Source organism: Capra hircus (assembly GCF_001704415.2).
Source record: "Capra hircus breed San Clemente chromosome X unlocalized genomic scaffold, ASM170441v1, whole genome shotgun sequence".
Classification (NCBI taxonomy): Eukaryota; Metazoa; Chordata; class Mammalia; order Artiodactyla; family Bovidae; genus Capra; species Capra hircus.
Window position 1 is genome coordinate 47740535 of NW_017189517.1, and position 27047 is coordinate 47767581.

Sequence of the window (27047 nt, forward strand, 5' to 3'; positions counted from 1 at the left end):
TTCTCCATCTTTGGCTGCATAGAATGTATATGTATATATATATGTGTGTGTATCATATGCATACATGATATATATGTATATATGTGTGTGTTTGTATGTGTATATATATAGTCACATTTTCCTTATCCATTCATTTCTCAATGAACATTTAGGTTGTTTTCATGTCTTAACTATTTCAAATAATATTACAGTAAATGTGGGAATGCAAATATCTCTTCAATATAGCTCTTTTATTTCCTTCATACATCCAGAAGTAGAATTGATAGATCTACTTATAAAATTTTAAATCCTCCATACTATTTTCTATAGTGGCTGAATCAATTTACATTCCTACCAACCATACACAAGGGTTTATTTTTCTCCACATCCTCTCCGGCAATTGTTTCCTCTTGTCATTTTGATAATAGACATCTTAACAACTGTGAGTTAATATCTTATTGTGAGTTGTGACTTTGATTTATATTTCTCTCATGATTAGTGATTTTGAGCACTTTTTCGTATACCTATTGGTTATTTGAATATTTTCTTTGAACAATTTCTACCCAGGTTCTTTGGGCAGATTATTTTTGTTTGTTTTCTTTCTTTCTTTCTTTTTTTTTTTTTTGTTCTTTTTGCCTGAGATTTGAAAATATAAATACTTTCTCCATTTTTGTAGGTTGTCTTTACATTTTTGTAGATTGCTTTTTGCTCTATAGAGGGTTTTTCATACAATATAGTCTTGCTTGTTGATTTCTGTTTTTATTGCTTGTGTCATATCCAAAACATTGTTCCCATGATCAATGTCAAGGACCTTTCTTCTTATACTTTTCTTCTAAGAGTTTTATAGTGTCAGGTCTTACTTACCTATAAATTTTAATTTAACCCTTGTGTTATAAGAAAGGGGCCTAGTTTCATTCTTTTGCATGTGAATATCCACTTTTCCCAACACTATTTATCGAAGGCACTATATTTTTTTTTTCTCCATGGAGTAGTTTTAGCTCCCTGTTAAATATTAGTTAACTGCATATATATTGCTGGGTTCCCAATTTTCTTCTGTTCATTCATCTATCAGATTTTATGCAGTACTGTACCGTTTTGATTGCTATAGCTTTGTAATATAGTTTTAAATAAGGAAGTGGGATGCCTCCAACTTTCTTATCCCTCAAGATTATTTTGGTTATTCAGGGTTTTTCTGTGATTCCAAACACATTTTAAGGATATTTTTCTACTTCTGTAAAAGATCCCATTGGAATCTTGATAAATATTGCAATGAACTTATAGATGGTCCTGGGTAATATGCACATTCTAAAAGTATTAATTCTTTAATCCATGAAAATGGGATATCACTTCATTTATTTGTTTCTTCGAAGATTTCTTTTCAATGCTTAAGAGTTTTCACTGTACAGACCTTTATCTTCTCATTTAAATTTCTTTCTAAATATTTCATTCTTTTTGATGCTATTGTAAACAAAATGGGTCTTTTTTTAAATTTTTTTTGCAGATAATTTGGTGTTAATGTATAGAAATGTCACTGATTTTTGTAAGTTGATTTTGTATCCTGCAACTTCATTTAACTTGCTGATTACATTTAACAGCTTTTTGGTAGAATTTCTATATATTTAATCATATAATCTACAGAGATTTTACTTCTTCCCTTTTGATTTAGATGCCTTCATTTCTTTTTCTTTCATAATTGCTCTGACTAGGCTTTCAAATACTATGTTGAATATAAGTGATGAATATAAACATCTTTGTATTGTTCTTGATATTAGAGAAAAAATTTCAACTTTTCACCGTTGAGCATAATGTTAGCTATGGGCTTGTCTAAGTAGATAATCACAACTTTGGTTAGACAACACAATTTATTTCTTCTGTTCCCATCTATTTTATTTATCCTTATTGAACTGGATAAGACTTCCAGTACAATGTTGAGTAGGAATGATGAAAATAGACATTCCTGTATTATATCCAAAAAGGGGAAAACTTTCCATTTTTGAACATTAAATTTGATGTTAGTTACACGTTTTTGTAGATTCCTTCATCACCTTAAAGATTTCTTTGTATTTTGCTTCCTGAAACTTATATCATGAATGCATTTGAACTCTTTCAAGTGATTTTCCTAAACCAATTGTGTGGATCTCTTGGTTTTATGTTTAATCCATTGATATGCTTATTTATATTAATTGATTTTTAACAAATATATTGAGGTATAGTTTACAAATCACAAAATTTACTAATTTCTAGTGTACAGTTTAATATTTTTAAGTAATTTTTCCAAGTGGTGTGACCATCATCCTATATCTGCTTTAAAACATTTTCATGCCCATATATCATGCCTTACATATGTATGTAATCAGGTGGTGGATGCGGTGGAGGCAGAGGGACACCATGTGACAGAGGTGGCTGGATCCATGGAGACAGAGGCACCACAATGGGGTTGCCTTGCATGTGAGGGGCTCCTGGAGAAGCTGTGGCAGCTGGCTGTTGCTGTTTCCATGGAAGAATGGACCCTGGGACAGTGCTGGTGGTGGTGGTGGTGGTAGTCCTTGTATTTTGCTGCTCTGACAAAGGGATTCTGAAAGCCATACTGCTGCTGGAAGGAGGGGGTGGCAGAAGCTGCAACTGGTGTTAGGATGGGAGAAGAGGACCAGAGAGAGCAACAGTGGTGACATCATATAATTTCCTTGATGCAGGCAATAGACCCCAGAGTCCACAACTGTACTTTCCAGGTATCATCTGCATTTTACCCTGAGCTAACTAGGGGTCACCAGCCTCCACCCTTCATACACACTGTGATATTGGTAATGCTGTGGATCTCCAAGCTCTGCCAGGGTCTAAAGATTCTGTTATCATCTTCCCAAAGGGTCCCGTTCAAGGAAGCCTACTCTCGAAGCTGCATCTTCTGTAGATCATTCTGGTCCTCAGGGGTACCTATACCTTGCTTCAGGATGTTTCTTCTCCACTGCTATCTTCACATTCTCCATGGTATTGGCAGCCACCAGGGTGTGAAGGGACTCATCTTCTCCTGGCAGCATCTGGCTATCTTTAATCCTTACTTTCCCTTCTTTCACAGAGCCTTTCCCCCCAATCAAGATCTTGACATTATATTCCTTCTTTGTGTTCTTCAAGGTATTCCTTCTGGGCCCACTTAGGAGCCACACAAAGCTGATTTATGGATATTCATATTGTGGGGTCATTACTATATTGCACACATATGTTGCTGGAGGTTTATAACCTGCAAGAGGCTTGAAATCAGGGTTGAGGGAAGCCATTTTGGTGACAATGTTATTTTCCTCCTCCTGAAGCTTATTGTGGGTGTGGAAGTCAGAGTGTTAAGCCTCTTTCCCCTCATTATTGTAGATGGGCTCTGGGGAACGGGACGTGTCCCCCAGGTTAGGAGGCATGCTCAGGTCTCCTGTGTGCAGTTTACAAGTCAGGGCTTCTATCTGCAGTTGCACAATCTAAGCTTTTTCTCGTTCCCAAGTAAGTACGGGGGGGATAAATGTAGGCATTCCTGGAATCACATTCTTGTGATCGTGTGTTCCATTGTGTCTTGGTTCCTGCAGCTCCTCTTCCACTTATTACTGGGGAAGTTCAGTGGTAGTTTCTGAACTTTGCCAATCTTCTGAAGAGAGACTGTGGAGCCCACCACTTGGATTGGGCCAAGCCTAGGCAAGAGGTTGGAATTAGCGGAGCTTTAGCCCTTCTGATGGGTGTTGGGATTGGGCTGACCTTTAGGCCAGGTGAGGAAATGGCACTGAAACTGAAGAGCTGGGAGGTGCTGCAGGGTGCACTTCATTTGTTACTGCAGATGCCCATTTAAAATTAATCCCTAATTTCATTTTTTCTTTTTTTAATATAAATTTATTTATTTTAATTGGAGGTTAATTTCTTTACAATATTGTATTGGTTTTGCCATACATCAACATGAATCCGCCACAGGTATACATGTGTTCCCCATCCTGAACCCCCCTCCCTCCTCCCTCCCCATACCATCATTCATCTGTGAATTTGACTTGTCTGCATATTCAAATTAATGTAGTCATGAAGCATATGGTCTGTTGTATCTGGCTTCTTTCACTTAGCATAATGTTTCTAAGGTTCATCCATGTTGCAGTTTGAATCAGTGCTTCATTTCTTTTCATGACAGTGTAACATTCAACTGGACCCATATAACACATTTGCTTATTCATTCATCAGTTGGTAAATGTAAACATTTTTTCACCTTTTAGCTATTATGATTAATGTTGCTATGAACATTAATATATAAGTTTTTTCACCAGCACATGTTTTTTATTTATCTTGGCTATATACCTAGGAGCAAGCTTTCTGAGTTATATGGTTATGATATGTTTAGCTTTTTGAGAAACTGCAAAATTGTTTTCTGCAGGGGGTTGTACAACTCTACATTGCCAACAACAACTTTATGAGTGTTTCATCTTTGCCTACATGTGTTAGTGCTTCTCTTTTTGATTGTAGCCATCCAAATGGTGGTGAAGAAGTATCTCATTGTGATTTGTAGTAGTATTCCCCAAATAATTAATGGCATTGTCTTTTCATGTGCTTATTGGCAATTTGTTTATTTTCTTTTGAGAAATGTCTATTCAAATCCTTTGTCCTTTTTAAAACTGAGTTGTGTTTTATTAGTTGAGAATTTTTTTAAACATATTCTAGATACTAGACTTTTGTTAGACATGTGGTTTGCAAATTTTTTCTCTCATTTTTCCAGTTGTCTTTTTGCTTTACAGTGTTCTTTGGAGCATGAAAGTTTTAAATTTTTTTTATTGAAGTTGATTTATGTAAAAGTTTTAAATTTTGGTTAAGCCAAATTTATTTTTCCTTTGTTGCTTGTATTTTAGATGTCATATCTAAGAGTACACTGCTCTATTCCAAAGTCACAACAACCCATAGGGTTGTTCTAGCAGTTTTCTATTTTCAGGTCTTACATTTAGGTTTTGATCTATTTTAAAGTAAGTTTTGTATAAGGTATAAAGTGTCAGCACCATTTGTTGAAAAAGATGATTCCTTCCCCATGCCTCCACTGAACTGATTTTAATCAATTGGATTTAAATATGAGGGCTTGGTTTTTAAAATTTTATTCCTTTATGGCTTCCTCCTTTAACCTCATTGTTATTATTTTTGTAGTACAAGTTACATGTTTATACATTATAAGCCCTTCAACATAGTTGCATTAACATAACTATTACTTTATGGATTGTATTTTAATTCAGACATGAGAAGCAAATAATTATGAATGAAAATTGATTTATGCTATTTTTATAGTTACCTATGAATATATAACCACCTTCAGCTGTGTTCTATACTTCTTCACATGAATTGGAATTACTGTCTGTGTCCTTTAATTTCTGATATTCACTTTAGTTTTCCTGTGGGCTGGGCAGATCTGCTAAGAATGTATTATCTCAGCTTTTATTCATACATTATTCTTTTTTTTTCACTTCTGATATACAGTTATACTAGATATAAAATATTTGATTCACAATCTTTTTTTTCTGAGTATGTTTGAATGTGATATTTATAGGTGTGATTCTCTTTTAGTTTATCTTAGTTGAAGCTTGTTTCCTGGATGTGTGAATAAATATAAATGTTTTTCATCAAATTTAGGAATTTTTCAGATATCACTTCTTCAAATATTTTCCTGTCCCTTTGATTTATCTTCTAGAACTCTCATTACACATACGTTGACACATAAACATTATCTTGCATTTCTCTGAGGCTCATTCTTTCTTATTCCTAGTTGTTTCTGATGTTGAACTCCTTTAGTGAATTTTTCATTACAATTATTGTTCATTTCAACTCTAGAACGAAATTTTTTAATATTTTCTATATCTTTATTGATATTCTGTATTTGATGAAATGTTGTTCCTATTTTATGAGAAGTATATCTAGCGTTCATAGCTAACACTGTAAAAACTGAAGAGTTTCAAGGTAACTATGGAGCTATAGTTGCATCCAGTCCTATCCATTCATGGCAAATAGATGGGGAAACAATGGAAACAGTGAGAGACTTTATTTCCTTGGGTTTCAAAATCACTGCAGATGATGACTGCAGCCATGAAATTAAAAAATGCTAGCTCCTTAGAAGGAAAGCTATGACAAACCTAGAGAACACATTAAAAAGCAGACATTACTTTGCCAACAAAGGTCAGTCTAGTCAAAGCTATGGTTTATCCAGTAGTTATGTATGGATGTGAGAACTGGACTACAAAGAAAGCTGAACACCAAAGAATTGATGCTTCTGAACTATGGTGTTGGAGAAGATGTTTGAGAGTCCCTTGGACAGCAAGGAGATCAAACCAGTCAATCTTAAAGGAAATAATTCCTAAATATTCATTGGAAGGACTGATGCTGAAGCTGAAACTCCAATACTTTGGGCATCTGATGTGAAGAAGTGATTCATTGGGAAAGACCCTAATGCTGGGAAAGATTGAAGGCAGGAAGAGAAGGGGACAACAGAGGATGAAATGGTTAGATGGCATCATCAACTCAATGGACATGAGTTTGAGCAAGCTCTGGGAGTTGGTGATGAACAGGGAAGCCTGGTGTGCTGCAGTCCATGGAGTCACAAATAGACACAACTTAGAGACTGAACTGAACTGATAGAGCTATATGAGGGGATGAGAAGAGATTAAGTAAAAATATTATAGAACTTGCTTTTCTTAGCAAGGTTCAACAGTTTTTCTTCAATACATTTGCAACTGTTGCATTTGGTTAATTTAAAGAATTTTCAAAAAGCTGATTTCACAATGCTAGTATTTTCATTGTTTTTAGGGAAGAATGGATATACAGACTTCCTTACTCTCACTTTCAGGAGATATCTCATACAGTTTGATATTTGAATGTTGAACTAACTTTGTATTCCAGGGATAAACTTCACTTCATCTTGAGTTATTATCCTATTTCTGCATTAATAATGTGACAATAATATTTGTTGTGTATTTCTGTCTGTATTAATGAAAGATATTTTCTTGTGATTTTGATTTAATGCTTTAGTTATAGTCTAAGGGAAGAGGCAAGGGTCAGCAGTGGCCTGCCACAGGGACAGGGGCTCTGGTTGTAGCAGACCTGGGTGACACAGCATGTGGCATAAGCCCTCTTGGAGGAGGTTGCCATGAGTCCCACCAGAGAGCTGAGATAAAGTTCTAGGACCCACAACAGTTTCCCAACCTGGGGATACAGCAAAGGGATTAAGAACCCCCAGTGAATGTGACTTTGGATGTCAGTGGGATTTGATTACAGAACTTCCACAGGACTGGGGAAAAAGAGTCTTGGAGAGCACAAATAAAACCTTGTGCAGACCAGGAGCCAGGAGAAAGGAGCAGTGTCCCAAGAGACTGAATCAGGCTTGCCTGTGAGTGTCCAGGTGTCTCAGGTGGAGGCATGGGTCCACAGTTTGGCCTCAGGCCAAATAACAGAGAGGGAACACAGCCCAACCCATCAAAAAAAATTGGATTAAAGATTAACAGAGCATGCCCCCCCCCATCAAAACAAGACCCAAGTTCCGCCACAGTCATTGTCTCCCATCAGGAAGCTTCCATAAGCCTCTTAACCTTATTCATTAGAGGGCAGACAGAATGAAAACCATAATCACAGAAAACTAATCAAACTGATCACATGGACCACGGCCTTGTCTAACTCAATGAAACTATGAGCAATGCCGTGTAGGGCCACCAAGACGGACAAGTCATGATGGAGAGTTCTGACAAAACATGGTCCACTGGTGAAAGGAATGACAAACCACTTCAGTATTCTTGCCTTGAGAACGCCATGAACGGTATGAAAAGGCAAAAAGATGTGACACTGAAAGTTGAATTCCCCAGGTGAGTAGGCGCCCAATATGTTACTGGAGATCAGTGGAGAAATAACTCCAGAAAGAATGAAGGGATGGAGCCAAAGTGAAAACAACACCCAGCTGTGGATGTGACTGGTGATGGAAGTAAAGTCCAATGATGTAAAAAACATTACTGCATAGGAACAAGGAATGTTAGGTCCATGAACTGGTAAATTGGAACTGGTCAAACAGGAAATGGCAAGAGTGAACATCAACATTTTAGGAATCAGTGATGTAAAATGGACTGGAATGGGTGAATTTAACTTAGATGACCATCATATCTACTTCTGTGGGCAAGAATCTCTAAGAAGAAATTGAGTAGCCTTCATAGTCAACAAAAGCATACTTGGCTGCAATCTCAAAACTGACAGAATGATTTCTCTTTGTTTCAAAAGCAAAACATTCACTATCATAGTAATCCAAGTCTATGCCGTAACCAGAAATGCCAAAGAAGCTGAAGCTGAATGGTTCTATGAAGAACTACAAGACCTTCTAGAACTAACATCAAAAAAAGATGTCCTTTTCATCATAAGGAATTGAAATGCAAAATTGGGAAGTCAAGAGTTACCTAGAGTAACAGACAAGTTTTGCCTTGGTGTACAAAACGAGGCAGGGCAAAGGCTGACAGAGATTTGCCAAGAGAAGACACTGGTCATAGCAAGCACCCTCTTCCAACAACACAAGAGACAACTCCACACATGGACATCACCAGATGGTCAATATCAAAATCAGATTGATTATATTCTTTGCAGCCAAAGATGGAGAAGCTCTATGCACTCAGCAAAAACAAGGCTGGGAGGGGACTATAGCTCAGATCATGAACTCCTTATTGTAAAATTCAGAGTTAAATTGAAGAAAGTACAGAAAACCACTAGACCATTCAGGTATGACCTAAATCAAATGCCTTAAGTTTATACAGTGAAAGTGATAAATATATTCAAGGGATTAGATCTGATAGAGTGCCTGAAGAACTATGGATGGAGGTTTATGACATTGTACAGGAGGCAGGGATCAAGATCACCCCCAAGAAAAACAAATACAAAAAGGCAAAATGGTTGTCTGAGGAGGCCTTGCAAATACCTGAGAAAAGAAGAGAAGTTAAAGGCAAAGGAGAAAAGGAATGATATACCCATATGAATACAGAGTTCCAAAGAATAGCAAGGAGATATAAGAAAGCCTTCCTCAATGATCATGAAAAGAAATATAGGAAAACAATAAAATGGAAAAGACTAGAGATCACTTCAAGAAAATTAGAGATACCCAGGGAACATTTCATGCAAAAATGGGCACAATAAAGGACAGAAACTGTATGGACCTAACAGAAGCATAAAATATTAAGCAAGGGTGGAGGGTGGCAAGAATACACAGAAGATCTATGCAAAAAAAAAAAAAAACAAAAAACCTTAATGATCCAGATAACCACAGTTGTGTGATCACTCACCTAGAGTCAGACATCCTTGAGTGTAAGTGGGTCTTATGAAGCATCACTACAAACAAAGTTAGTGGAGGTGACAGAATTCCAGTTGAGCTATTTTGAGTCCTGAAATATGATGCTATGAAAGTCCTGCACTCAATATGCCAGAAAATTTGGAAAACTCAGCAGTGTCCACAAGACTGGAAAAGGTCAATTTTCATTTCAATCCCAAAGAAAGGCAATGCCAAAGAATGTCCAGACTAGTGCACAATTGCACTCATCTCACATTCTAGCAAAGTAATGCTCAAAACTCCCCAAGCAAGAATTCAACAGTACATAGGCTGAGGAACTTCCAGATGTTCAAGCTGAATTTTATAAAGACAGAAGAACTAGAGATCAAATTGGCAACATCCGTTTGTTCATAGATGAAGCAAGAGAATTTCAGAAAAACGTCTGCTTTATTGAATAAGTCAAAGCCTTTGACTGTGTGGATCACTACAAACTGTGGAAAATTCTTAAAGAGATGGGAATACCGGGCCACCTTATCTTCCTCCTGATAACTTTGTATGCAGGTCAAGAAACAACAGTTAGAACCGGACATGGAACAACCGACTGGTTACAAATTGGGAAAGGATTTCAGTGGTGCTAGTAAAATTTACTGCCTAAGATGGTATGTTATCTTCCAGTTATTTTTTGATAATCTGTTGAGCTGTATTCTTAAAATCTTTGTATCTTCTATGTTTGTGATACACTACAGTGTGTGTGTGGTCAGTCACTTCAATCGTGTCTGACTCTCTGCAACCTTACGGACTGTAACCCACCATGCTCCTGTCCATGGCATTCTCCAGGCAAGAATACCGGAGTGGCTTGCTCTGTCTTCGTCTAGGGGATCTTCCAGACACAGGGATCAAACCTGGGTCTCCTACATTATAGGCAGATTCTTTACCACTGAACCACAGGGGAAGTCCATGCTACAGTAAAATGTAGTAAGTAAATACACAGACCTATTCATAAATGTATATGTACATATTTACATATATAAAGTGTATATATACTTATGTATATTTCACCTGGAAACTTACATTATTAAAACTAGAGTATCCTCCCTGAAAAAAAAAAAATTGGGAAAGGATTACAGCAAGGTTGTGTATTGCCACCTTGTTTATTTAACTAAGATCATGGCATCCTGTCCCATCACTTCTTTGCAAGTAGATGGGGAAACAGTGGAAAGAGTGACAGATTTATTTTCTTGTCTCCAAAACCACTGTAACCATGGTGACTGCAAAAATGAAACTAAAAGACACTTGCTCCTTGGAAGAAAAGCTATGACAAATCTAGAGATCATATTAAAAAGCAGAGACATTACTTTGCCAACAAAGTCAAAGCTATGTTTTCTCCATTTGTCATGTATGGATGTGAGCGTTGGACCATAAAGAAAGCTGAGTGCCAAAGAATTGATAATTTTGAACTGTGGTGTTGGAGAAGACTCTTGAGAGTCCCTTGGACTGCAAGGAGATCCAGCCAGTCCATTCTAAAGGAAATCAGTCCTGAATACTCATTGGAAGTTCTGATGCTGAAGGTGAAACTCCAATACTTTGGCCACCTGATGTGAAAAACTGACTCCTTGCAAAAACCCTGATGCTGGGAAAGATTGAAGGCAGGAGGAGAAGGGGACGACAGAGGATGAGATGGTTGATGGCTTCACCAATCTGATGGACATGAGTTTGAGCAAGCTTTGGCACTGGACAAGGAAGCCTGGTGTGCTGTAGTCCACGGGGTCGCAAACTGTCAGACATGACTGAGGGACTGAACTGAACTGTTGTCTGCATGAAAGCAGTTTTAAATCTTTGCTCTCTTGTGTGGTGCAGAGCTTTTTTAGAGGAGATACTACTATCTTTTCAAGGATGGGTATACTTCATTAGTGAGGCCTCCTCTGTCTAAAGTTTTCTTTATTGGAAAATGTGAGATAATAATAAATACATGCATTGGTCTAGACCTCTGGTACCTGAAGTAGAACTGCCAAAACCCTTGTAATACCCTAAGTTATAAAAGCACTAGGGGCATCTTTTGTTCTAATACTTTGGTCTTTGACTCTCACTCTTAACACAGAGTTCCTAAATGCCTTTGAATTCCCTGGGTGATAGTAGTGCTTTTATCGTTTATTATATAATGAACTGTTAGATGTAAGTGAATGTTTCCCTGAGTTCTGTGAGCTTTTCTAGCTAATAATCAAATCTGAATAAAAGGAGATCAAGGGAACCTCTGACTTGAAACCAAATTAGACAGAAGTTATAGATAACATGGAGACCTACTACTTGTCATTGGCACCTGAAGTGGTGTGCAGTCTCACAGGATTGAACTCTCAACCTATGGTATCTGACACTGTCTTTGGGTAGATAGTATCAGAATGTAGTTAAATCATAGAATATTCAACTGATGTCACAGAGAATTGCTCGCTGTGGGAATGAAACCCACACATCAGATATCGGAAGCATTGTTTGAAAGTAGTGTGGGAATAAATGAGAAACACACATGAGAAATGAGTTTTTTTTTTAATGCAGAAATCTTTTTAACTATAAATTTAAATCATCAATTTATCTGTCTCTTCTTGACTGTCATCTGGCAGTTATCTTTCAACAATTTGTACATTTCTTATCATTTTGTCAAATTTACGGGTTAATGTTATTTGTCTTTTTTTGTGGACCTGTTTGGGTAGAGAATTATCAATTTTATTAATATGGTGAAATAGTCCACTTTTGTTTTCATTATTCTGTCCATTCATTCTTCTTTTCAATTTCATAAATTTCTCCTCATCATTATCACTTCCCTTGCTGCCGGGAGCCAGCATGAGGAATTCCACCCATGACAAGGTCATGCGGCAAGAGCTCTGATGGCAAGGCTAATCAGACCTCAGGTTTTCCCTCTGGAATTTCCTGAGCATCCCCCCCCCCCAAATAAGAATCTGCCAGCCTTTGTACTCTGTTTTTCCACTTTTCTGATATTCTCTGGAAAAAAGTCAACTCAGGGCTTTAGTCTTCTGCATTTGAAAGGGATGTTTCAATTAAACACCCTCTGATTGCTCTCTAGCTTGCCTAACAGGTTCCCCGGACCTCTTACAGCTTGTGAATTGTTTACAGCCCCCCAACTGCAAGACACACAAAGCTTAAAAGCATCTTAAAGATACAGAGCCTTTTCTAAAGAGTTAAAAATCATATTGGTGATGGGTTTTCACTGTTGACTCAATGACTGCTGCCAGGCCTCCATATTCTTTATCTTTTAGGCATCTGGGAGGATGTTAATCAATGTAAACGGGATATGGAAAAAGATATACAATAGTTTTGATGTTAACAACACTAGACTTTTGAGTTAATTACTTTTCTCTTTGTTATATATCACTGCACTCCTCTTGTGTCCTTGCTATGTAAGAATGTAACTTTATTTAGTGCTTTTGGAGAGTGGCACCAGACTTTGGGAAGATCAACACAAATAAGTCTTCTGGTTGAAAAACCCTTATCAGAAAAAAGGCTGTAAAATGTTAATTGGCCCTTTTTGGCCAGATGATGATGTAAATCACCTAAGACTTGTGTATACAGTTAGGTATTGCAGAGAGAAAAGCCTGGTTTTGATAAGAGTCTGGACTGCTAACGCCACATAACTTTGTGTTACCCATTGATCTCCATCTTTTATCAAAAGTATAAAAGGCCTTCTAAACAATAGAAGACAGAGCCAGTCGCTGGACTGGTTTCCCCCGTCTCTCTCTCTCTCTCTCTCTCCTTTTCTCCCTTTCCCTCCCTCTGCTCTTTACTTTAATTTCAGGCTGAATTTCCATCTGGGGTGCGGAGGCTCACCAAGTCTACTTACTTGCCCTGGCTGTTAAGACCCATGTGAAAGGGAGCCTAAGGTGACGCACCCTTAGATATTCAAGTGAGCGCCGGTGGCCCAACGTAGATGGTGCAAATTCCTTGTCTGGAATTTTATTGGTCTTCCATGTAATCCAGGTTATTCAGCCTTCTTTCTCCACTTAATTTTCCTACTACACTATTTCTTCCTAATCTAATCTTATATTAATAAATAAATATGTTTTTCCTCGCCAACTCTGTCCACACTTCGAATTCCCTGGATCCACTGGGGCTGGACCCCGGCACCTTGCTTTGTTTCCTTAAGGTTCAAATACTCTTTTTCCTTTGGTTTCTTATGTTGGAAGTTTAGGTAATTGATTTTAAACATTCCTTATTTTCTACTACAGATCTTCCTTGACTTATGATGGGATTAAATCCCAATAAACTCATTGTAAATTAGAAACATTGTAAGTAGAAAGTGCGAAATACATTTAATGTACGTAAGCTACCAAACATTAGTTTAAGCTAGCCTTCCTTAAACATACTCAAAGCACTTAAATTGACCTACAGTTGGGTGAAATCTTTTAGCACAAAGGCTATTTTACAATAAATCGTTAAATAGCTCTTGTAATCTATTGAATGTTGTACTGCAAGTGAAAAACAAAATGGTTGTACAGATACAGAATGATTGCAAGCAATTTCTAGTTTAATTCCTCTGTGGTTAGGAACACACTTCATATGATTTCAATTCTCTAAATTTGTTGAGTTTTGTACTATAGAACATACTTTGCTCTATCTTGGTGAATCTTCTATATGCATCTTAGGCAAAACCAATACAATATTGTAAAGTAAAATAATAATAAATGATTAATGGTTAAAATAAAATAAAATGCTTTAAGCATTTGATTAAAAATTAAAAATTAAACCTTGGAAAAAAATCTCTATATTCTAAGATGTAGTGTTTCTAAATGTCAAATTGGTAGATTATGATTTGGGGGATTTTTTTGGTCTTGTTCCATGATTATTGAAAGAAAAAGATTTGTTTCCAACATAATTGTGAACTGTCTTATTTCACCCTTTTAATTTGATAAAATTTTTCTTCATATATTTTAAAATTTTGCTAGATGCATATACATTTAGGATTACTATGTCATCTTCGTAAATCAATCTACTTACCATTAGGTAATGTCTCTCTTCATCCCTGATATTTTTATTGTTCTGAAGTTTACTTGTCTAAGATAGACATGTTAATTTTCTTTTTGATCAGTGCATGTGTGACATTTATTTTTCTAAATCTGCTCATATTTAAAATAGTTTCCTTATAGACAGAATATAGCTGTATCTTTTCTTTACAATATTCTCTTTGCCAATGTCATTAATTTATTTGCTTAAACCATAGTTTGGCAAGCATTTTTTTAAATAAAGGGACAGACAATAAATATTTAGAGTTTGCAGTTCTTATACCTCTTTCCAAAGTACTTAATTCTACTATTATTCCATGAAAGTATTCACAAAAATAGCTAAAGGTGTGATCATAGATGTGTTCCAATAAAATTTTATTTACCAAAATAGATAGCAAACAGGTTTACCCTATGGGATGCAGCTTACCAAATTCCTGATTTAGAAATTTACACCTAATGTCATTATTTTCTTTTATTAATATGGCTAACATTAAAGCAACAGGATCCTATATGTTTTCTCTTCATTGTATCTGTTCTATATTTCTTTTTTTCCCCTCTTTTTCTGCCTGCTTTTGGACTGAGTATTTTTATTATTGCATCTTATCTCCAGTAGTGACTCATTATTTGTAGTGCTTTTTAATATTTTGAAGAATTCTGATGTTTGCAATCTATATCTTTAATCACATATACTTTCAAAAATATTATACTGTTTTACATGTACTTTATGGGTCCTTTGGCAATATGCTTCTAACACTACCCCCCTATATTTTGTGCTTTCACTGTTGCACATTTTATCCTTATGTGAGACATGAACCTACAACAGATTGCTACTACAGTTTTTCCAGTAGTCATGTATGGATGTGAGAGTTGGACCATAAATAAGGCTGAGTGCCAAAGAATTGATGCTTTTGAATTGTGGTGCTAGAGAACACTCTTGGTAATCCCTTGGACTGAAAGGACATCAAACTAGCCAATCCTAAAGGAAATCAGCCATGAATATTCACGGGAAGGACTGATGCTGAAGGACTGATGATCTAATACTTTGGCCACTGATGTGAAGAGCCCACTCATTGGAAAAGAGCCCATTGCTGGGAAAGATTAAGGGCAGAAGGAGAAAGGGGTGACAGAGGATGAGATGGCTAGATATCATCACTGACTCAATGGACATGAATTAGAGCAAACTCCTGGAGATAGTAGAGGACAGAGAAGCCTGGCATGCTACAGTCCATCGCATGGCAGAGTCAGATATGGCTTAGCAACTCAGCAATAACAGTCAAATACCTTCTTGAAGAAGGGATCTCTGGAACTGTGGTTTGAATATTTTCATTAATTTTAGAAAAATCTTGACCAATATATCTCCAAATATTTGTTTCCAGCCCATGTACTGTCAATTCTCCTCTTGTGTTCTAATTATCTGTATGTCAGATGATTTGTCTCATAATTATGTCTCAGATAATTATTGTCCTGTAACTCTTGGACACTCTATTTTCTCTCTTTTTCAATCTGTTTCTATGTTTTATTGGGTGATTTATATTAACCCATTTTCAAGTTCACTGACTCTTCATTGATCTCAGGATCTTTATATATGGACACAAAGCTCTTTCTCCGAACACATCAATTCAGTATTTAATAGATTTTTTAGCGAATATTTATTAAGCTCCTACTGTCTATCAGGCAAGGTGTATATCAGGGTGCAATGTGTTAGACATCAGTGAGATAATGAGGCATAGTTGCTTCCCTAATGAGCTTAAAATCTAGTGACATAAACTGAAAATCAAATAGTCATACTTATGGATCTCTAATAACAAACAGAGGAAAAAGATCTGAATAAATATAGCACCATGAGAATCTATAGTGAAGTAAACTGACCAAGACTTAAGGGGTGTAGATTTGAGGGTACAAATGAGGTTAACTAGGGAAATACTTTTGACAAAGTTGTGTTTGAGCTGGACTCTGAAGAATGAAAAGATGTCTATAAATGATGATTAGGAGCAGATGGATGTGTGAAAAACTGTGAAACAAGTTAGTAGCATACACAAATGCCTTATTTTGAGACACAGTAAAAGCACATTTAAATAACTTAAATGTGGGATGAGGAGAGCAAGGGAAACTGTGATTTGAGATAAGACTGGAAGAATAGGTAGAATCCAGGCCATATAAAGCCATATAAACTATGTTAGGTTTTGTCTGCATTCTAATAGCAGTTTGAAATTATTTAGGGATTTTCAGTAGTGGGTTACCTAAGGAGATTTGCATTTTCTTAATATCATTTTGGCTTCAGTGTTATGAAAAGTGTAGGAAGGTCTTGAACAGAAGTCAGGAGTTAGAAGATTGCAGTACTAACTCAAGAGAAATTTTTTAGTAGTTTAGAATCAGGAAGAGAAAAGTAAATGGAGAATGAGAGACATGGATGGGTCTGAGAGATATTGGGAGGTAAACAGGATTTGATGACATTGTGGAAGAAGGAGCAGTGAGAGAAAATGAGTTGTCAGGGCTAACTCCTGTATTTCTAGGTTTATGGCGGTATCCATTAAATCAAATAGAGAATGATGAAAGAACATCATGTTCAGGCATGGAGGATCACCCAGTTTCATCTTGGTCCTGTAGTGTTTTGAATTTCCTTGGAAACAACCTAGAGGATATGCTAGTTAGATAAATGCATTCTTAAATATGGATTACAGAAGAAAGTCCTATGATGAAGATAAAAATTTGAGAATGGACACCATATAAATGGTTAGGACAGTTGCAGACCTAGAGAGTTTGCCTGAGAGAATATAAAATGAGAGAATAAGAGGGCCTGCCATTCAAAGTGGATGAACTGAAATACTGACTTAATGGATAGAGAAAATGAGCCTGCAATGAAGACAGAAAAGAAGTGAACTGTTAGGGAAATGAAAACTCCCTAAAGTTAGAAAAGAGGGGTTGCTCTGTTTGGTTTTTGTTAGGAAGACAAGGGACAAGACTATTTCATAATGTAAAGTGTAGTCAGGAGAATCAAATTCTGCTAAGAAGTCAAGAAAGATGAAGACTGAGAAAAGTTTATTAGAGACACAAAGTCACTAATGACCACAGGAACAGAAGTTTAAATTGAATGATAAGCACAAAAATCAATTATATTCAATTGAGGAATAGAGGAGACTAGCTGTTAATAGATGAAAAAAGGGTGGTAGCTTGAGGAAATACAGAATTTAAAAAGATTGTTTTTAATAGGCAAGGTCCCTTCTCATTGAGTGAATAATAAAAATACTTTTAATGCTGAAATAATAATATTCATGATTTTGTAGACATGTATTTTTGGCTAAATACACTAAAGAAAGAGGCGACATATAGAAAAAGCTTCTGTGAGAGAGCAGCATTATTGATCAATAAGGCACAGGTATGTGTGTTTTTGGTCACTTTTTTTCCTGTAGTCATTAGGTCTCAGCTTTCCACCTCAACAGAGTCAGTTACCATTCCATCCACCAAAACTCTGTCAACACTTCTAAAATGCTGTTGTCTATTTCCTTCTTTTCTATTTTATTTGTCCTTGTAAATTGAAACTTTGTGTACATTCATTATAATGTTTCATAAGGGTATGTTTTACCATATTAGCTAGAAATTTGCTTACATTTTAAGACTTGAGCAGTCATTTCTAAAAAAGTGTTCTTAAATATAATTTGACAAAATAGTACTTTTTAAAATAAGTACTATTTTTATATCTTTTAAATATAAATTTATTTACTTTAATTGGAGGTTAATTACTTTACAATATTGTATTGGTTTTGTCATACATCACCATGAATCCACCATAGGTATACATGTGTTCCCTATCCTGAACCCCCCTCCTTCCTCCCTCCCCATACCATCCCTCTGGGTCATCCCAGTGCACAAGCCCCAAGTATCCAGTATCATGCATTGAACCTGGACTGGCGATTTGTTTCATATATGATATTATACATGTTTCAATGCCATGCTCCCAAATCATCCCACCCTCTCCCTCTCCCTCAGAGTCCAAAAGACTGTTCTATATATCTGTGTCTCTTTTGCTGTCTCGCATACAGGGTTATCATTACCATCTTTCTAAATTCTATATATATGTGTTAGTATACAATATTGGTATTTTTCTTTCTGGCTTACTTCACTCTGTATAATAGGCTCCAGTTTCATCCACCTCACTAGAACTGATTCAAATGTATTCTTTTTAATGGCTGAGTAATACTCCATTGTGTATATGTACCACTACTTTCTTATCCATTCATCTGCTGATGGACATCTAGGTTGCTTCCATGTCCTGGCTATTATAAACAGTGCTGCGATGAGCATTGGGGTACACGTGTCTCTTTCAATCCTGGTTTCCTCAGTGTGTATGCCCAGCAGTGGGATTGCTGGGTCATAAGGCAGTTCTATTTCCAGTTTTTTAAGAAATCTCCACACTGTTCTCCCTAGTCGCTGTACTAGTTTGCATTCCCACCAACAGTGTAAGAGGATTCCCTTTTCTCCACACCCTCCCCAGCGTTTATTGCTTGTAGACTTTTGGATCGCAGCCATTCTGACTGGCGTGAAGTGTTACCTCATTGTGGTTTTGATTTGCAGTTCTCTGATAATGACTGATGTTGAGCATCTTTTCATGTGTTTGTTAGCCATCCGTATGTCTTATTTGGAGAAATGTCTATTTAGTTCTTTGGCCCATTTTTTGATTGGGTCATTTATTTTTCTGGAATTGAGCTGCAGGAGTTGCTTGTATATTCTTGAGATTAGTTGTTTGTCAGTTGCTTCATTTACTATTATTTTCTCCCATTCTGAAGGCTGTCTTTTCACCTTGCTTATAGTTTCCTTTGTGGTGCAGAAGCTTTTAATTTTAATTAGGTCCCATTTGTTTATTTTTGCTTTAATTTTCAATATTCTGGGAGGTCACAGAGGATCCTTCTGTGATTTATGTCGGAGAGTGTTTTGCCTATGTTCTCCTCTAGAAGTTTTATAGTTTCTGGTCTTACATATAGATCTTTAATCCATTTTGAGTTTATTTTTGTGTGTGGTGTTAGAAAGTGTTCTAGTTTCATTCTTTTGCAAATGGTTGACCAGTTTTCCCGGCACCACTTGTTAAAGATTGTCTTTTCTCCATTGTACATTCTTGCCTCCTTTGTCAAAGATAAGGTGTCCATAGGTGAGTGGATTTATCTCTGGGCTTTCTATTTTGTTCCATTGATCTATATTTTTTGTCTTTATGCCAGGACCATACTGTCTTGATGATTGTGGCTTTGTAGTAGAGCCTGAAGTCAGGCAGGTTAATTCCTCCAGTTCCGTTCTTCCTTCTCAAGATTGCTTTGGCTATTGGAGTTTTTTTGTATTTCCATACAAATTGTGAAATTAGTTGTTCTAGCTCTGTGAGAAGTACTGTTGGTAGCTTGATAAGGATTGCATTGAGTCTATAGATTGATTTGGGTAGTATACTCACATTCACTATATTGGTTCTTCTGATCCATGAACATGGTATATTTCTCCATCTATTAGTGTCCTCTTTGATTTCTTTCACCAGTGTTTTATAGTTTTCTGTATATAGGTCTTTAGTTTCATTAGGTAGATATATTCCTAAGTGTTTTATTCTTTTCGTTGCAGTGGTGAATGGAATTGTTTCCTTAATTTCTCTATTTTCTCATTATTAGTTTATCTTATCATTAGTTTCATTTCAGGTGACTGCAGCTTCATGACTTTTTAACCAACAATTTGTGCATCCTTCTGTCAAGTATTATGGAACTGTTGAAAGGCACTTCTTTAAAAAGTCATTTTACCTAATAATTGGTATTTATGGTTGGACACTTAATTGGTTCGAACACATTAGCAACTTTTTGTGAAACAAATTAATAGCTCCACTAAAAATTGATATCATTGTTACACTAAATAAGTTAATGCTTAATCATATAAGTTGTTGGAGAAAGAAATGGCAACCCACTCCATTATTCTTGCCTGGAGCATCCCAGGGACAGAGGAGCCTGGTGGGCTACCATCTAAGGAGTTTCACAGAGTTGGACATGACTGAAGTGACTTAGCAGCAGCAGCATATAATTTTTATTCAAATAACTTACAAAGAAAACTAAATGGCTGTACAGAATGAACGAACAACTCAAAATATGTCTCTTGAGAGGTATTTGAATTTCATTTGTTGGTTACAATTTGAAACAATTCAGTATGTTAGAGCTGAAAATGAAGTTCATATAACAATAAAACTGTTAGAGATCTGTCAATGCATTTCGAAAGACAGCATATTCTAAACATGTACTTTTGTAATGGCATGCCAGTCGATGAGAAATCAGTTTATTTTTTCCCATTTAAATTTCTGTGGAAGTATTGAATATACATTTTTATAAAGTCAATTTTTTAAGGCTTAAAGTGAAGGACAGAGTAGATAAACACACATAAGTACAGTAAAAATGTACATAATAAATGCAGGAGAAAGAATAATGTTTTTATTGTATTTTCAAGGAGAAACGGAGAATAAATTCATGCAGATTGGCCCTTTAGGGAAATTTACAATAGTAATTAAAACATTTAGTTACATGAGTTTGACCGTTCCTCAGCTTTTTTCCTGACCTTTCCTCAGGAGAGAGTGGTTGGCTGCAATTTTGCATCATCATCCAGAACAAACAAGTATACAGTCCTGTTTTCTGACTTCTTTCTTATTTGACCATAGGTTTACAAATATGTCCCACTAAAGCTCAAGAGCAATCCAATCCATATTACATGTGAGCCTTCCTTAATCTTAACAAATAAGACTTGATCATCAGGGAGGAGGTGTAAATCCTGAGGCTTAAAAACAAGAAAGGTTAAAAAAAAAAAATCCAGCCTAGGACAACCTGCAAACACTGAATCAATACCCTTTCCCACAGGTACATTCAAAGAGAGTGAATGATCCTCAGGCTTCTATTCAAAGTTAGGATGAAGTAGGATGGCTGAAAAGAAGACAGACAAAAGAAATGCTAAAAGTGTAGGGAAGCAATTCCTTTCTGTTGCAAATTAGGTCACATTAACTAGCAGCTCTGCTGATGAAACTCAATATTCAGCACATAGGGCAGTCATGGTCATCCAGGGTAATGATTTTAAATAAAGTTAGTCTGGAAGATTGACAACCTTTCCTGAATTCAACTGCTAACCTGACTAGATTTCTAATCATAGTCTGCTCTCCTAAATTCCTTATCATTATGTTTTGCCCATGTCAGGAAACCAAGTACCCACTTGCACTGTACTAGTGAGTGGCTAAAGTAGGAAAAATCATCCCCAACATAAAGCCTTAACAGCTCCTTCTAAGGCATAATAAGATATGCACACATTATATGCATCTTATAAAAATCTAGATGCTTAAAACATTATTGTAATGACTGGTTGAGTAAGATGTTTTAAAAAGTGAGATTGAGCCAGATAAAGCATAGGAGGTAAACTTGACAAATACAGCCCAATATGCAATGTAGTTTATAATTACTTGGTCATATATTTTCATTGACTCTTGAAATTAGGTTTTGTCACAGTTTTGCCAATTTTGGATTAGAAATACATGTATGGGATTTAGTTTTTAATTGTAACTGACAGAATGTTGTATTATTATTCAGGGCAAAGAGATATAACAGCAAAGGTTTATTTTGTTAAATGGGAAATGGTGCTTTTAAACCCTTCTCTTGGAGATTCATAATATGTAAAATTAGCATGTTAATACACCGAGAAGTCCTGCAACTAAAGAAACCCTCTTTAAATAGCTTCTACATCATCATACTTACACAGATAAAGATTTTCTACATCATAGCAATTTTTTGATGTTGTTATTTGTTTTTTAATGCCGGCTAGAATGATCCAAAATAAATAAAATACTTCTCATCTACCTACTTTGCAATCAGCATTGCCTGGAATATTCAGTAATATACGAAAAAGTCATGATAGTATAGCTAGATTTTTGAAACAAAACTCTGCCAAAGTTATTTTCAGGAAAATTTTGCTTGATATTGACATAGCACTAAATTTTAAATGCATTAGCCAGTGATGAAATATTTTATTTTCATAAGCCTTAATATAAAGCTCAGTAGTTCTTTCAACTATTAGATTTTATGAATTTAAGTTTATCACAGACTCCAAGGACAATTTTTGTAGAACTATTGCCTCTAATCTTTTATCATCCTCCTTGATAAATATGGCAGACTCCATATCTCATGTGACTGCATTAGCCTTGGTTAAGGGAAGTTCAAGGTCTAGATGTTTCCATTCTACCCAGGTTTTCTGTATTGAACCTGTAATACCTACCTTTATACAGAGATATAACAATAGACAAGACAGAAACCTGTAGAGTGTTATTTGTTGTCATGTCTGATTCTTTGCAACCCTGTGAACTGTAGCTTACCAGGCTCCTCTGTCCATGGAATTCTCCAGACAAGAATATTGAAGTGGATAACCATTCCCTTCTCCAGGGGATCTTCTCAACCCATGGATCGAGCCTGGGTCTCCTGAATTGCAGGCAGATTCTTTACCATCTGAGCCACCAGGGAACATGTATATAAAACAATTATTAGCCTTTAAAATAAGGTTAACATATACTTTATTTCCCAAAATTTGACATATTTAAGAGTAATAGAGGGTATATTAAACATTAAAGTTTTGACTTGTCTATCATTTGGCTCATAAAGTGGAGCAACAGACCTCTACGTTAGTGGTGATTCTCCACCGAAACCACCTCTGTTTCATTTTTATAATTAAAAAAAAAATCAGTTCAGTTCAGTTCAGTTCTGCTGCTCAGTCTTATCTGATTCTTTGCAACCCCATGAACTATAGCCCACGAGGTTTCCTTGTCCATCATCAACTCCTAGAGCTTGCTGTCCATTGACTCGGTGATACCATCCAACCATCTCATCCTCATCCCGTTCTCCTCCTGCCTTCAGTCTTTCCCTCTATCAGGGTCTTTTCCAATGAGTCAGTTCTTCGCCTCAGGTGGCCAAAGTATTGGAGGTTCAGCTTCAGCATCAGTCCTTCCAATGAATACTCAAGGTTGATTTCCTTTAGGATTGACTGATTTGATCTGCTTGCAGTCCAAGGGACTCTCAAGAGTGTTCTCTAACACCACAGCTCAAGAGCATCAATTCTTCGGTGCTCAGCTTTCTTTATCGTTCAATTCTCACATTCATATGTGACTACTGGAAAAACTATAGCTTTGACTAGACTGACATTTGCTGGCAAAGTAATGTCTCTGCTTTTTAAAATGATGTCTAGGTTTGTCGTAGCTTTTCTTCTAAGGAGTAAGTGTCTTTTAATTTCAAGACTGCCGTCACCATCTTCAGTGATTTTGGAGCCCAAGGAAATAAAGTCTGTCACTCTTTCCATTGTTCCCCATCTATTTGCCATGAAATGATGGGACTGGATCCCGTGATCTTAGTTTAAGGAATGTTGATTTTTATCCAATATTTCACTCTGCTCTTTCACTTTCATCAAGAGGCTCTTTAGTTCCTCTTCACTTTCTGTCATAAGGGTGGTGTCATCTGCATATCTGAGGTTATTTATATTTCTCCTGACAATCTTGATTCTAGTGTGTGCTTCATCCAGCCTGGCATTTTGCATGATGTACTCTGCATATAAATAAAATAAGCAAGGTGACAATATATACCTCACATACTCCTTTCTCAATTTAGAACCAGTCCTTTGTTTCATGTCCAATTCTAATTGTTGCTTCTTGACTTGCATACAGATTTCTCAGGAGGCATGTAGGTGGTCTGGTATTCCCAGCTCTTGAAGCGTTTTCCACAGTTTGTTGTGATCCACACAGTTAAAGGCTTTAGTGTAGTGAATGAAGCAGAAGTAGATGTTTTTCTGGAATTCCCTTGCTTTTTCCATGATCCAGTGGATGTTGGCAATTTGACCTCTGGTTCCTCTGCCTTTTCTAAATCCAGCTTGGACATCTGGAAGTTCTTGATTCACGTACTGTTGAAGCCTAGCTTGGAGAATTTTAAGCATTACTTTGTTAGAGTGTGAAATGAGTGATAAAAAGGATGGAGGGGTGTAATATATCTGATTTACAGTGTTGTGTTAGTTTCAGGTATACAGAAAAGTGATTCAGCTATATATATACATGTAATTTACTCATTTTAGATTCTTTTTCTCATATAGATTACCACAGAATATTGAGAAGAATTCCTTGTGCTATAGACTAGGTCTCTTTTGGTTATCTATCTTATATACAGTAGTGTGTATGTTTATCTGAAGCTTCTGATTTATCCCTTCCCCCACGTTTCCTGTTTGGTTACCTTAAATTTGCTTTCAACATCTGTAAGTCTGTTTCTGTTTTGTAAATAAGTTCATGTGTTTCTTTTCTTTTTGTGAATTCAATTCCACAAATGAGTGTTATCATATGATATTTGTCTTCATCCGACTTATCTCACTTAGGATAATAATCTCTAGTTCTATCCATTTTGCTGCAAATGGTGTTATTTCATTCTTTTTATGGCAAAGTGATATTCCATTGTATATATGTACCACATCTTCTTTATCCATTCATCTATTGATGAATATTTAGATTGATTCCATGTCTTGGCTATTGTAAACACTGCGACAATGTACATCAGATGCATATATCCTTTCAAATTATGATTTTCTCCAGATATATGCCCAGGAGTGGGATTGCAGGATCATCTGGTGGCTCTGTTTTTAGGGAACATCCATACTGTTCTCCACAGTTACTATACCAATTCACATTCCCAAACACCACCCTTAGACAGAGAGTTCTCAATGTTTTGAATAAGATCTATCCTTTTTGGCAGAGACTTAGAGATTCTTGTCCATATGACCCACTTTCCTCCTAGTCATAAATTCTATACCACTCCACAGGAATAGAGATTGGGGTCCCTCACTTCTAGGGATGATAATCCAGTTCTATGATTAAGTATGATGGGGAGTGAATGACAATTTTTCATCTACTTGGCTTGCCCTTCTGACATGGAAACTTGACCCTATAAGAACATTAGCACAGAAGCCCACAATATTCTCAGCTTGCTATAGTTGCTTACTTGAAAGTAAGTTTGTACAATATGTGGCTGGGGGACAGAGAATGAATAGTGCATACTGCTTATATCTCCCAGGGTTTAACTGTAGCTCCGTACTGGAAGTAGGCAATGAGAGAGCTTGTCTTCTTGACTGCACACACACCCAGAGTAGTGTTGTAGCTCAAATAAAATGCTGGGAGTTGAAGAGTACAGCTGTATATGAAACTCAGTGTGTACTCTTTCAGACCCAACTAAAGGCAATGTAAAGCCTTTTGCTTGGCAGACCACATGGGAGGAAAGCTACCCTCGCCACCTGAGATGTGGTGCACTGTCAACAGATTACAGTGTAGAGAGAGTTTCAGTCAAGGACCAAGGTGACCCCTGGGTCAGCCATGCTCATATACATATATGCCTTCCTAGCCAAGGTGCCCCCATTCAGAGACTTTCATATCTGGGGACCTCCACTGATGCACTTTTTAGACACTTCTGCTAAGACCTCCTTGTAAGGCTTCTTTGAGTTAGAAATTTTTTCCCTTCACTGACTCAGTACTTTTGACATCTGACTCATTCCTAGACTTTCCCCTTCTTCTGAGCCATAGTTATCAAAGTCCATAAACTAATAGGAATGTTTGTTTCAGACCTCTTTGGCAGAGAAATGATTGCCACCATTCCCACCACTTGCACTGCATGCCATCTGACTGATGTTCACCCTGTATACTTCCTTGGGGAAAAATTGAATGTCAGGGAAGCAGCGCATTTTTCCTTTATCTCTTGTCTGCACTACTACAGTAAGTGAATAAATGCTTGATTATTACTTTCAGTTTGACTCTTTGTCCTAATAGACCACCTAAACATCTGGTAGCTAAACATGGGGTGGTGAGTAATGGAGCAGAAGGTCATGGCTCAAATGTCAGAGATTCATGTTTTTTCTTACTGAGATTTAGTAAATTTTCTCACAAGGAAGTTTTCACATTTCCTATATGCCCTTAGGGCAGTTGCCATAGATTTTAACGGAATGTTTTCTATAATTTTTACCAAATAGGTTGTAGTTTTGCTGGAGAGAGAGTCTAACTCCATCACTCAGAAGTTATATTTAAATTCCTGAGCTATATTCTTGCTAAGGTGATAATTATGTTACTGCTGCACATGCAAATTGTTCTCTTAAAAAAACAAGCTTTGGAAATTCTCAAACCAAAAAAAAAAAAAAAATGACAATGTCAAAGATTAAGCAAAATGGAATTGTTTGAGCTTGTTAAAATTAAATACAAAACGAAGGCCAGACTTGGAAATTTCCTGAGCAGATAAAACCATTTAAGCCACATGAGCAAAACTAAATGTAGCCTGTTTCATGAATATAAGTGAACTTAGGCAGGGAACTTAAGTCATCTTTCTAAAACTGGTATAAGATATTGATTTTCCCATGGACAGAATACTGGAGTGTGCACTCTTTCCCTTCCCCAGGGGATCTTCCCAACCTAAGGATCGAACCGAGGTCTCCTGCACTGCAGGTAGATTCTTTACCAGCTGAACCACAAAGGAAGCCAAAGAATACTGGAGTGGGTAACCTATTCCTTCTCCAGCGGATCTTCCCCACCCAGGAATTGAACCAGGGTCTCCTGCACTGCAAGTGGATTCTTTACAACTGAGTTATGAAGGAAGCCTGATTTTTCAAAAATCATTTATTTATTTGGCTGCACTGGGTCTTAGTTGCAGCAAACAGGATCTTTGAACTCTGTTGCAGCATGCAGGATCTTTACTTGGGGTATGCAAACTCTTCCCTGGTGGGTCAGACTGTAA

General features: G+C 36.6%; 1 pseudogene; it reads right to left on the minus strand.

Annotated features, from left to right (window-relative positions):
- Nucleotides 1-2743: 2743 nt before the first annotated feature.
- Nucleotides 2744-27047, minus strand: part of LOC102190387 — a 41244-nt pseudogene continuing 16940 nt past the window's right edge.